Genomic DNA, 12,374 nt, shown 5'->3' with positions numbered 1-12,374 from the left:
GAAAAAAAGAAATACGAAACATCAGAGATTGCAAATCTTTTAATAGTCAGATGATGAATTATCTAATGATTAATTCTTTACCAATAACTTTTTTGGTTAAAACTTGAAATGTAAAAATTAGTTATAGAAATGCAAACAACAATTTCAAAAATTCCATGTTAATTATATCGGTAATCAGCAAGAAAAGCAGTAAGTAGTGATAAACGCGGTAAATTTACGTTTTACCCATTTTTACGCAAATTTACCGCGGTAATTATGCAAGCGTGAAAGTTTTTATTTACGCAAATTTACCGCAGGCTGCGGTAAATATTTCACATTTTATGCAGATTTCCCCCATTTTACGCACTTTTCCAGTCGCACAGTGCGTCATACAGGCTTTAACTTTGGTTATTTATATTACAATTATAGGTATAGTGAACATAAAAAGGCAAAATAATAAAAAGAAAATAAGCATACATTACATTTTTTAAAGTTTATAAAATGGAACAATTTTAAAGAACTTAAGGATTTTTGATTTTAATTTCAATATTAAAAACTTTTTATGAAAGAGCCATTTAAATTTATATTTAAAAATTAAATAACAAAACATAATTTGAAAAAGGCAAAAATAGATTACTCAGATACTCAAAAATAGATTACTTATTTGGAATCAATGGCGATAACATGTTCATCTAGTGAATCCTTAGATGTGTCCACAGAATTGTCACTATCTAAAGCTGTCTCACTTTGCTCACTTTCTAATAGATTTAAGAATTCAGGATTCATTTTAACATGCCTAGTTTTCGGGCTCTCAAACTTGGTATAAACGGATTTGAAGTAATTAACAGTCTGTTTAATAAATCCGAATATTTGTGTATTCGTGATACTTCCCTCGTAAAATATTCCCTAAAATCATCCTTTTGTGTTGTAAATATCTCAAAAATGTTAACGGCCTCTTAGGTTTCTTTAGAATACTGTTCGATTAGAATTATTCAAGTTTCCATAACGGGACTGTCACGAAATAAAACTTTATGAAGGGTAACAGGCATAGAATACCATCCATATTGTTCAATATATAGGTCCCGAGTCTCCTTACACAGGTTTCAAATATATCCAAGTTGATTTTACGATCCGAGTTTATGAATTCTAAAATAATTCCTAAGCGCTTTATTATTTCTAAGCGCACTCCTGTTATCTCAGCCGATTTTGCAGCATTTCTGAAAAATTTACGAGCACAGTTTCCATCATTTGTATAACCAAATTGTTGTTTGGGCACATCAATTAAAAAATCCAATTCACGTCTAAATTTTTCCCGAACGAATAATATATTTATATTATTCATTTAATTAGTTTTTGCTCCACTTATGTAACAGGATTGTAAGCAAAAACATGATGACACCGCATATCAAACTTTTTCGTCTATCAGACAAAGTATCATAGTTGATATTATCGTATTGTCAGTACGAGTTATCGGTTTCTGAAAACTCCCAAATAGTGAACCTGTTTTAAAAGTCGTTAATTTTCTTCTGGAAAATCCTTTTTGAACATTGGGGGGATTCATCCCTCCCTCTGTTTATTAGAACTCGAAAGGTTCCTTTCTTAAAGAAACCCCCTGCCTATTACATTTTAACAACCTCCAGTTTATTAGATTTGAGAAAAAAATTCCCACCCAACTTTTTATTAAGATAAAAAAATAACTAATTGCCAGAAAAGTTTAAACATAAGAATTTAAAATGTTTATGTTTGAGGAAGAATTGAGTCAATTAGCCTCAAATTGACTCAATTTTGCCTAATGTCTTTGTGTTCCTCAAAAACGTGTCTAAAATCCTATATCTGCTTAGTAATGCGTAGTGTAAAATTCTTGAAGGCTTATTGTAAACATTAAATGTTGTTTCACATAAGGGTTGCTGAGACATGTTAAGTATGAAAATTTTAATTACATTTCAATTTCTTTTATTACAGTGAATGCCGTTTTTTCTTGAATGTATAGTTATTAGAATTAGAATTTAGTAATAGATAATTTCTTTAACAAATAGTTTTTATCTAAACTTTATTATTTATTATAATAATGAAGCTTTTTTTAATTTTTTTAATTTTAATGTTTGTTGTTAAATAAATTTAGGAAGTCAAAGAGAAGTGCTTCATATTATGAAATCAAGAAATCATTAAAATATGCAGTTTTAAATATGCAATATTAAAATATATATAAAATATGTAAATAAGCTACTTTTAAAAGATGCTTATTTTCACAGCCACATTTTTTGTTAAAAACCTTTTTTGACATCAGAACCTTCATTCTGCAATTGAAGGGAACGGGGGGGCTCCTGTAATTTTTATTTTACTTTTATTTATAATGAAATGCTTATAGTTTCATTTTCACGTTAAATAAAATAGAAGACAAAAAATACCTGCAACCCTCAAAAAAGAAAAACTGATACATCAGAATTAGCTTTTTAAATATAAAAAACATACGGTTTTTTTTTATCTTTATCTAAAATCGATTTAGTCAGGATAAATCGGCTAAAAAACCGGAATAAAAACGGTTCTAAAAAAAGACTGTACTTTTTTTTTATGCTAGAGAGCTATTTTTTTTTTTTATGCGACATTTTAATAACACAATTTTTAAAAATAATTTAAATTATCAAATGTATTTTTTTTTCTTTTAAATACTTAATATATCTCATTCCGATTACCCAAAATACATATATTTTGTCAAGTTTTGCCTTTTAGGTAATTAAAAAAAAAAATTAAGAGTTCAAAGGCTTAATGATGTTACAATTATTACGCTAAAACATTTCCTCCTACATCCATCAACTCTTCTATTGTAGCTTCCGGATGAGTAGGCACGTAATCTTCTAGAACATATATTTGGCTTTCATTAAGAGCGCCATGATAAAGTTCAACTTTTTCATTATGGGACAAACCCATTTTTATTGCAATTTTAAAGGTACTTAGCGACCCTCTAAACATTCCAATCTTTAATCCTTCTCTAAATCCTTGTTCTTTTGCTTTTTTTATTCTTTCTAGTCTGACTTCTTGTAGTCCGTCTTGTCTTCCTCGTTCAAAAGCTTCATCTAAATATTGTGCTCTTTCTAGCTCATTGATTTTTTGCTTCCAAAGTAAAAGCTCGATATCGCTATTCCGAGCTTCTAATTTCATACTTTCATACCTCTTTATCAGCATCTCAGTTTCGTTTGGTTCGTTTTGTTGTGTCGAACAGCTTTCAGTGTTATCATTTTTCATAAACATATGATGATCAATCTGGAAATATTTGAACAAAAAATCAACAAAGTAAAGAGAAGTTCTTTTATCAGTTTAAGTTCCGTAGCTCATATATTTTCCATCAAAGATGATTTGTTTATAAATCATACAATAACTGTAAAGCCACTAATGTAACAATGAAAAACAAAGCTAAATGATAATACAACATTGATTTGAGAATTGAACATGATTGAACAAGGGAAAATTGTTCGAATATCTAAACTATATTTTTTCTCTTTTATCTTGTATTTACGTATTGCGTTTTACATTTTTATTTTACTTGCTGTGCTCAACTTTACTACATTTAACTCGGACCTTTACTCTTCAATATTTATAAATTTTTTAACACATACTTGTGAATCCATCATTGATTGATTTTCAATTAAACGGTCATAAATAGTATCTTCAGGATTTGTGATTTTTGTTCGGCAGCCAGGGGAGCGGCAAAATGTATCGTAGATGGGATCTTTTGAACTTTGAGAAAATGCTTCTATTTCTAAAAATAAAGGTTTTTATTACAAAAAAAGTACTCTAAACAGTTGCATTTTATTATATATATATATATATATATATATATATATATATATATATATATATATATATATATATACATACATATATATATATATACATACATATATATATATACATACATATATATATATATACATACATATATATATATATACATACATATATATATATATACATACATATATATATATACATACATATATATATATATACATACATATATATATATATACATACATATATATATATACATACATATATATATATACATACATATATATATATACATACATATATATATATATATATATATATATATATATATATATATATATATATACATATATATACATGCATATATATACATATATTTATATTAAATCCTACCAGAGACTTCTACCTATTTTTGGAATAAAAAAAATGCACATTTTTATTGCTACTTGGTTATCTTATATAATTGCTATCTTCACACTAGTAAGAATTCATTTTTACAAATGATTTCTTACCAGCGTGAGGCCAATTTGCATATGCCATTTTCAAAAAAATTTTATACATAAATATATTTGGTTTACCGGAATATTCTGTTAACTTTGCCATTCAGCTTTCTAATCTAGAGAATGATTTATTACAAGCTTGTGCATTTTAAGGTAAAACACGCTGTAAATTTTTATAAAGCAAATGACGACGAGAATTGCAAACCCGATCTTTCCTGCCTCTCTTTATAAGAAATGGCCGAGGATAATTGCTATTGTTTAGCCATAAATTTACGACCAATGCGGTAATTATATATTAACGAAAAAAAACCGCTAGCCGCAAATTTTCTGGCTTCCTAAATACATTACAAAAATATTCTCCGAAACGCCCATTTTTCCAAAAGAAGTTTACCAAATGATTCTAGAAACAATTGCATTTTTTAAACAATCAAAATAACGTAAATATTCTTTTGAACCGATTCTTAGCAACGCGCACCACGTTTGCCGTGACAGCCAGAACACAAGTTGCGATGAAAACTTTCTTTGTTGCCATGATTGTCAAGCCTTTTGAAGGTTTTTTTGAATTTGTTTGTTGTGATGACATTTTTACAGGTTTTTTAAACCAATAATCATGGCAATAACTGCAATAATTTGCCGGTTGTTTGGCAAAAGACTGCTTTGTTTAGAAACATCATAGTTTAATTGAAAAGAAATAACGAACTAACAAGTGCCCGGTTTGAGAAAAGGCGTTTCGTTTCCGCGAAAACCTGCCGTAAAAGAAAATTTTTTTTCTTGAACGTATTTTAAGTGCATCGAAGATAAAGCTAAAACATAGCTATGCTGGCTGAAAGAAAATGAACAAATGCATAAAGTGACCTAAAATGAAATGCGTAAGGTTTGGAAATGCAGATGGGAATTTGTTCGACTTGGTTCCTTTGTTGTTTATTATAGTGCACAGAAAGCGTTCCTTTTTGAGACCACTTTAACGCATTGAACAAGAATACATTTTTCTTGTTTCGTTCCACAGTTGTATTGTAAGAAAACGGTTTTCATCATTTTGTTAGTCATTAAATGTAGAGGAAAGAGTTACGAAGTTTTCGCGACCGTTATAATCAAAGATTAAAATTTAGTGCATTTGTAAAAGTAAACGAACCAAACAATTAACGTTATCATTTAAATTCCGACGAGTAATTGATTTAATTAATCCGTAACTTTAAGTAATTTGCTCGAAAGGCTCGTTATATCTTACCATCGCCATATGGAGAATCTTGACATGTTGATGATAACAGAACTGTAGAAATTTAGTTGAAAAAAATGTAGTTAAATTTCGAATATTTATGTTCACAAATCGTAAATAGTGATTTAAATACAAAACTCAATAAATTCAGTAAACTCAACAATACTAATAAAGTATGGATATAAAAATATGATTTTAAAAACTCTTTTATAAGTGATAAGAACTGATCAAGTACATGCAACACATTTTTGTAAACAAAGAAAATTATACAAAAAACTAAGGGTCTGCGTCTCGTTATTTTTTTAAATCGAGATATATCCTTAATGTGAAATTTAGTATTCTGCTAGGGGGGCATCAGTTGGAGCTTTGGATGGTCCAGCAAAAGGAGCTGGACCAGAACCCCTTGAACTGGTGATCAGTGGTGTAATACCTGGTACATGAGATTTTGTAGCAGTAGAGATTCTAGAGGAGGCTATACTTGCTCGATACATCGGCTGACTTGGCAGTCTTGGATTAAGCTGAATCTCAACCACATCATCAGATTCAACAATATTGGCTTGATCACTCTCTTGAGACAACAAATCTGGAAGAAAATTTACAAAATTTTTTTAAACTGAGCAAAATTTCAGTTTGAAAAGAATTTAAAAGTTTAAAATTCAAACAAAAAACATAGAAACAATAAATGAAAGTAGCAAAACTTAAGATTTTACTAAAGGCAAAGATAAAGTTAAGATCTCTCTTTAGAATTTTTGTGAATGCCCTACCAGGATCTTTGTCATCTTCTGAGGTCAGTTTCCAGGACTTGATTTGAACAAAGTCATAGTTCTGTTGGATATAGAGCAACTTTTCAACATTTTGCGGCTGAAGCTTGGTACTTTTGTGTGTGACTATGTTTCCTCCTGCAGAGAAGGCCCTCTCGGAAGTGGTCGAAGATGCTGGAATTGCCAGGTAACGCCGTGCTGTTTCAGCAAAAAGAGGTAAAGTCATTTCATGTTTTTTCCAAAACCCAAGAACATTTTTCTTTGCCTCTTTCCTTGGCTAGGGATGCATATTCTTGTAGACATCCCATTCCTTGGAAATGTCGGACTTGTCCGAAACTGCTATGTGTTGAGAATGAAATTCAATCTCGTCTTGAGCCAACGAATCTGTTTCTTCCTCCAAATTTACAGTGGCCGTTGGTTGGTCCATGATTTTGTTGAGCCATTCATGATGATTGGTGTGGTTTTCAACCAAGTACTTGTATTTTTTATCATAGGTTCCAAATTTTTTGGATACCACATCATGTATATAGAATTCCAGCGAGTATTTTTGGCAGTGATGAACTATTTGTAGGCCAACTCTGTAACATTTTCCATTGAATCGGTTTCCATGGCAAGATGAATGTCCCTGTTCATTGCTGCAATTTCGGCCTTGATTCTTTCATTCGCCAAATGACTCTTGTGCATCTTTTCTGCTAGCCTTTGAGCACAAGCGATTGCATGATCTACTGTTGTGATGGCATCAACAGTGCACTTGATGGCCAAATTCAAGGTATGGTTCACACAAAGCAAAGGCTCATCAATAAAGGTGCACTTTGGAATTGCAGCTTTGACATTGGTAGCATTGTCATGAGTTACAACAACAGAAACAGTTCCTGATGCAGGTAGATCAGCAACAACCCAAAAAAAGTAACAAAAAACACAGCAAACTGAAATGTCTAGTATTATCACAGTATGGTAATTTATGTCTAATACAAACACTATAATAACTAACTTTTCTTTGCACTGATTATAAACGTGCATAGTGGCGAGATCAGGGATATCACTTTAACTGTTGAACACAATTAACTTAACTCATGTAAAAAAGTAAATTTTGTAATTTAACTTACTTGTCGATCTTTTTGGCAATGTTGTCTGCTGTGTGCCTCTCCCTGAACGGACTGACAGAAACGACAAACTTGTTCAGGGTCCACTCCTTGTCAATGTAACGAACAGACAATGATTGGTATGGATCAAAGTTCCTTGAAGTCCAAATGTCCGTGCTCAGAGCAATTCCCGGACTTTCCAGTAGATCAGTTTCCAAAACTTTATCCACAGCCGTTGACATTGTCATACAACAAAGGCAGCTTGTACCTAGAATAAGTTGTGGCAGCCTTGATTTTCAGCTTTGGATCTAAGTAGTGCATAAACTCCTTGAAAGGTCTTGCCTCAACAAAGCTGAATGGAAGATTCATCCTAGCCAGAAGTTTCATAATTTCCAAGTCACCTCGAAGTTGCTTTGGATCTCTGGATTTGTACTTCAAACACTGACTCAGTCTTGCCTTGCTTGACTTGCGCTTTATAAGACAATCTGGGATGGAAAGTCGTCTTTTCTTAATGGAGCGGTTTAGAACTTGAGGAGATTTTTCGCCAGGAAAAAATCTTAAAATAGTTTAGTATTGCTAAGTCTCGTTACGCTTTTCCCGGTTCATTTCGAGAAAACAACTCCGAGATGCAGGCCCTTAATATCTAGTTAATATAATTGCTCTGTCTCGTAACGTTTCGTAATTAACCGGGACACAGTTTTTAAATTCCGAGAAAAAGTTTATGTCCCGATTTACAACTTTATTCCGGGATAATCGTTTCCTTTGTCTCGTTATTTTTTTCCGGGAAATTTCTCGTCTCGTTACGCTTTTCCCGGTTCATTTCGAGAAAACGATTCCGAGACGCAGACCCTTACAAAAAACACCTTTTACAAAAAGACCCGTTTCGCTATTTACGAACTTTAACGCAAGCTGCTAAACGGAAGTTTTGTAACTGACATACTGCATCTTTCTTATTATACTTATTATTACAATTAAATCTTACGATTAATTCCGTTAATTATAGTATGATCGTAAATTACAAATTAACTAATTACGTTTTTTACGAAAAAATTCAAAATTTCCTCGTTCGCGACCAAACTGACGCAACTTAGATTAATCGTATTTGTAAGTCTTTTCTCAAATTAAATGTGTGGCTACAGTCCGTTCACATCTCACGAAGGCTAGGAATCAGTTCAAAATTAGACTTGCATTCTTTTCATTGTTTACATTGCAAATGTTTCTAAAATAGTTTGGAATTATAACCTCAGCGAACGAAGTTTCTTCAACCATAAAAAGAAATTCGGAAAACATTTTTGCCATACGTTTGGTAACGCCATAAAATTTGCGGCTAATGGGTTTGGCTAGCGGTTTTTTTTTGACATACTTACGGCAATAGTCGTACTTTCACGGATGAACATCAATCCTCATTTTCGTTATTACATTAAGCATGGCCAATTATGAAGGTAAGCATCGCACCTCACAGCACAGTAGAATTTCTTTTCTACAAAAAAAAAAAAAGTTTTTTTTTTTATCAACTTTCGAACTTCTTTCTTTCTTTACAAATTACTTTTAACGGGTTGTGCTTTAGTCGGTTTTGGTAAAGACTTTCGGAATTTCGGGAAGAAAAGGCATGTGAAGAGGTAAGGTAAATGGTTGGTAAAAGACCTCCCTGTAATGTTTTTCAAAGATACTTACCCAAACTGAAATGGCAGATATAAGAGTGTAGCTACCATTTAAAATGGTCTCTTGGGTAAGTAAAATGAAGCATTCTGACCGAAATAAAATTCTGCATTGAATGCACAAACAGCAGAGTTCTCAATAAAAAAAAACGGTCATTAGTAACAAATTTCTTGAAAAATGTGAGGCTAATTACCAAAAATAATTATCAACTATGTTTGGTAATTAGCCTCCACGTTTTTCAAGAAAAAGCCAACTAAAAAACGTAAATCTAAATGAATGTTTTTTAAATTTAAGACTTACGAAATTTGAAATGTAAAGAGCATTTTAGAATTATTCATTTTTGAACTCAAGATTATGAAAAACAGGCTTTCAAATAGGGTTAGAACAATAACCGACTCTTTTGCTAATGCTGTTGCTATGAAAACTCCCATGGTGCTTTGAAAACTGCTTTAGTGAGTTCCTATAGACATTTTTTTTTGTTATTTAATAAAGTGGTATTACCTTTGACTATGCTAAAGCTAAATTAAAAAGCATATCTTCTTCAGTGTTTACTGGTTCTTGTTTAAAACTATAAAACCATTCGATAATAAGATGTCGTAAAATGGTTTGTTTTCCTTATTTTCATAGTTGATTCTTTGGGAGTTTTCTTTTTCTTTTGTTTTTAAAGGGAGACACGTGCTATCAAAAAAGTATGTTTTTAAAACTATGCAACCGAATCCGATGTATTTTTTGGTGCTGAAACCGTTTTTGGTTTCTTTTTTGACATCTACAATTCTCTAATAATATGATTGACTGTATTTTAAAATTGGGCGAAAAAATAGGTCTGTGTAAAAAAATAAAAAAAAAACCAGATTTTAACACATTATGTTTGTTAAGTCACAAATTTACCACTTACACAAAATTCATAAGGAATGTTTTTACACCCACAGTTATCGATTAGACTCAAAAATTCCGGTCAGATATAATTTGTAAGGGTCTGCGTCTCGGAATCGTTTTCTCGAAATGAACCGGGAAACGCGTAATTAGACGAGAAATTTCCCGGAAAAAAATAACGAGACAAAGGAAACAATTATCCCGGAATAAAGTTATAAATCGGGACATAATTTTTTTCTCGGAATTTAAAAACTGTGTCCCGGATAATAACGAAACGTTACGAGACAGATCAATTATATTAACTAAGGGTCTGCGTCTCGGAATCGTTTTCTTGAAATGAACCGGGAAAAGCGTAACGAGACGAGAAGTCCTGGAAAAAAAATAACGAGACGCAGACCCTTAATATTAACTAGATATCTTACTCGCGCTTTCGCAGTGAAGAAAATTTTTTGCCAACCAAGTTTGTTTTGCCAGCCAGAAATGACGCACAGTGACTCAAAACAGCAAAAAAATGGCACTAAAACCCTCACAGTTTTTTGGTAAATATAGTGCTCTTTTTTAAATAATATTAAATTAGAATGATCATTTATTTAAAAAGTAAAAACAGTTTTTTAATAAAACTTATATTTTACATTTTATGGTTAAAAGAAGTTAAAAATTTTAATATTATTTTCAAAGAAATCTAAAAAATTAGAGATTTTTATTTAGTAAAAATGGAGAACTTTTAATTTAAGTTAAAGTCTATATTTACTTTGAAGTATTATGCTTATTTCAAGGTGAAACTAGGGGGTGAGGACAAGGTTTTCGCCCCCTATAAGATCTGTGTTAAGTGTCTGTCTAACCTGTCCCTGAGGTCTAAGGGTAAATTGAAGAGAATGCCTTTTTCCACACCTATGTCGTGGCGCGACCAAAAAGATCATGCAACTGATTGCTATTTTTGTTTGACACACACGGCGCAATTTACCAGAAGGACAGTTAACAGCATAATTTACCCTGACTTACCATCAGCGATAAGACCGAGAGCATATGATGAGGGAAAAGAGCCTCCTGTGTTTTCTTCTGATCTTCTCGATGTTGTTTTGAGTGATGATGATGATGTGCCGAACATGAAGAAGAGCGATGAAGATGATGATGATTGGCTGCCTAACGACGAGCCGAAGTCTATCAGCCAGAGACAGCTGGGCTTGTTTGTTAGGAGACTTGGCCTGTCCAAACAGAATGCGTGTTTGGCAGGTTCAATGCTAAGAGAATTCGGTGTCCTTGCTAAGGAAACGAGAACGTCTGTTTATAAGACAAGAGACTCAGCTTACGTGCCATTTTTTAAGAGAAGTGAAGACAATAACTTTGTATTTTGTTGTGATATTCCTGGTTTATTGATGAAGATGGGTATCTATACACAAGTGGAGAATGACTGGTGGTTGTTCATCGATGGCAGCACAAGAAGTGTAAAGGCGGTCCTTTTGCATAATGAGGGCGCATATCCAGCCATCCCGACTGCTTACTCAATTACAGCAAAAGAATCTTATGAAACTATGAAATCTATTTTGCAGCTTGTTCGTTATGACACATTTTAGTGGAGAGTTTGCACGGATCTGAAAGTTGTAGGTCTGCTGACAGGTATGCAAGGAGGTTACGTGAAATACACATGTTTCATATGTTTGTGGGATAGCCGCGCTAAACATGAGCATTGCATCAGGAATGAGTGGCCAGCAAGAGGCAATGCGACCCTTGGTGTTCACAATATTCGCTATGAGCCACTTGTTCAGTCTGACAAAGTTATTATACCTCCATTGCACATAAAGCTTGGCCTGTTTAAGAACTTTGTTAAGGCATTACACTCTGACGGCGAACCGATGAAAATCATAAAGGAGACCTTTTCAAAACTGTCACTTGCAAAAGTTAAGGAAGGAGTATTCGTTGGACCAGATACTCGAAAACTTTTGAAAAGCCAACAGTTTACTGATTCCTTGTCCCCGATTGAGCTCAGAGCATGGTAGGCTTTGAAAGACTGTGTGGAGAACTTTCTGGGAAAGTATCTGAAAGTTTTAGGAATTAAGTACATAATGCTTGTATTCTATCAAAGAATTTCTTCTTTGCACTCATTTATTCAGGCAAGCACCGGTCGGACGGCTATAAAGACATCATCTCAGAACTGTTATCACCCTTCAAAGAAATGAATGTGCAAATATCCCCAAAGATTCACTTTTTGCATAGCCATTTGGACTTTTTCCCCAAGAATTTTGAGAGAAACATTACAGACGAGCATGGAGAACGTTTCCACCAAACGATTTCAACTATTGAGCATCGCTACCAGGGGCGCGCCGATGAGAGAATGATGGCTGACTTCTGCTGGCTGACTTACAATCCTGTTTAGTTTGTCTTTGTCAATTATACACTCATATACCTTAACAACATCGCTTAGTTTTATTACAAAAATGGGAAAACCGGTACCTCTAGTTTACCAAAAAATGGTTCAACCCTGACAAATTTGGCTATGCATTTGGTCTTCAGGGAC

The sequence above is a fragment of the Hydra viridissima genome, unplaced genomic scaffold, assembly GCF_058129835.1.
Source record: "Hydra viridissima isolate aposymbiotic clone 2 unplaced genomic scaffold, HvirCarnegie_v1 scaffold_11, whole genome shotgun sequence".
Taxonomy (NCBI): Eukaryota; Metazoa; Cnidaria; class Hydrozoa; order Anthoathecata; family Hydridae; genus Hydra; species Hydra viridissima.
The sequence above is the reverse complement of the archived record's forward strand: the minus strand, read 5'-3'. Positions refer to the sequence as shown.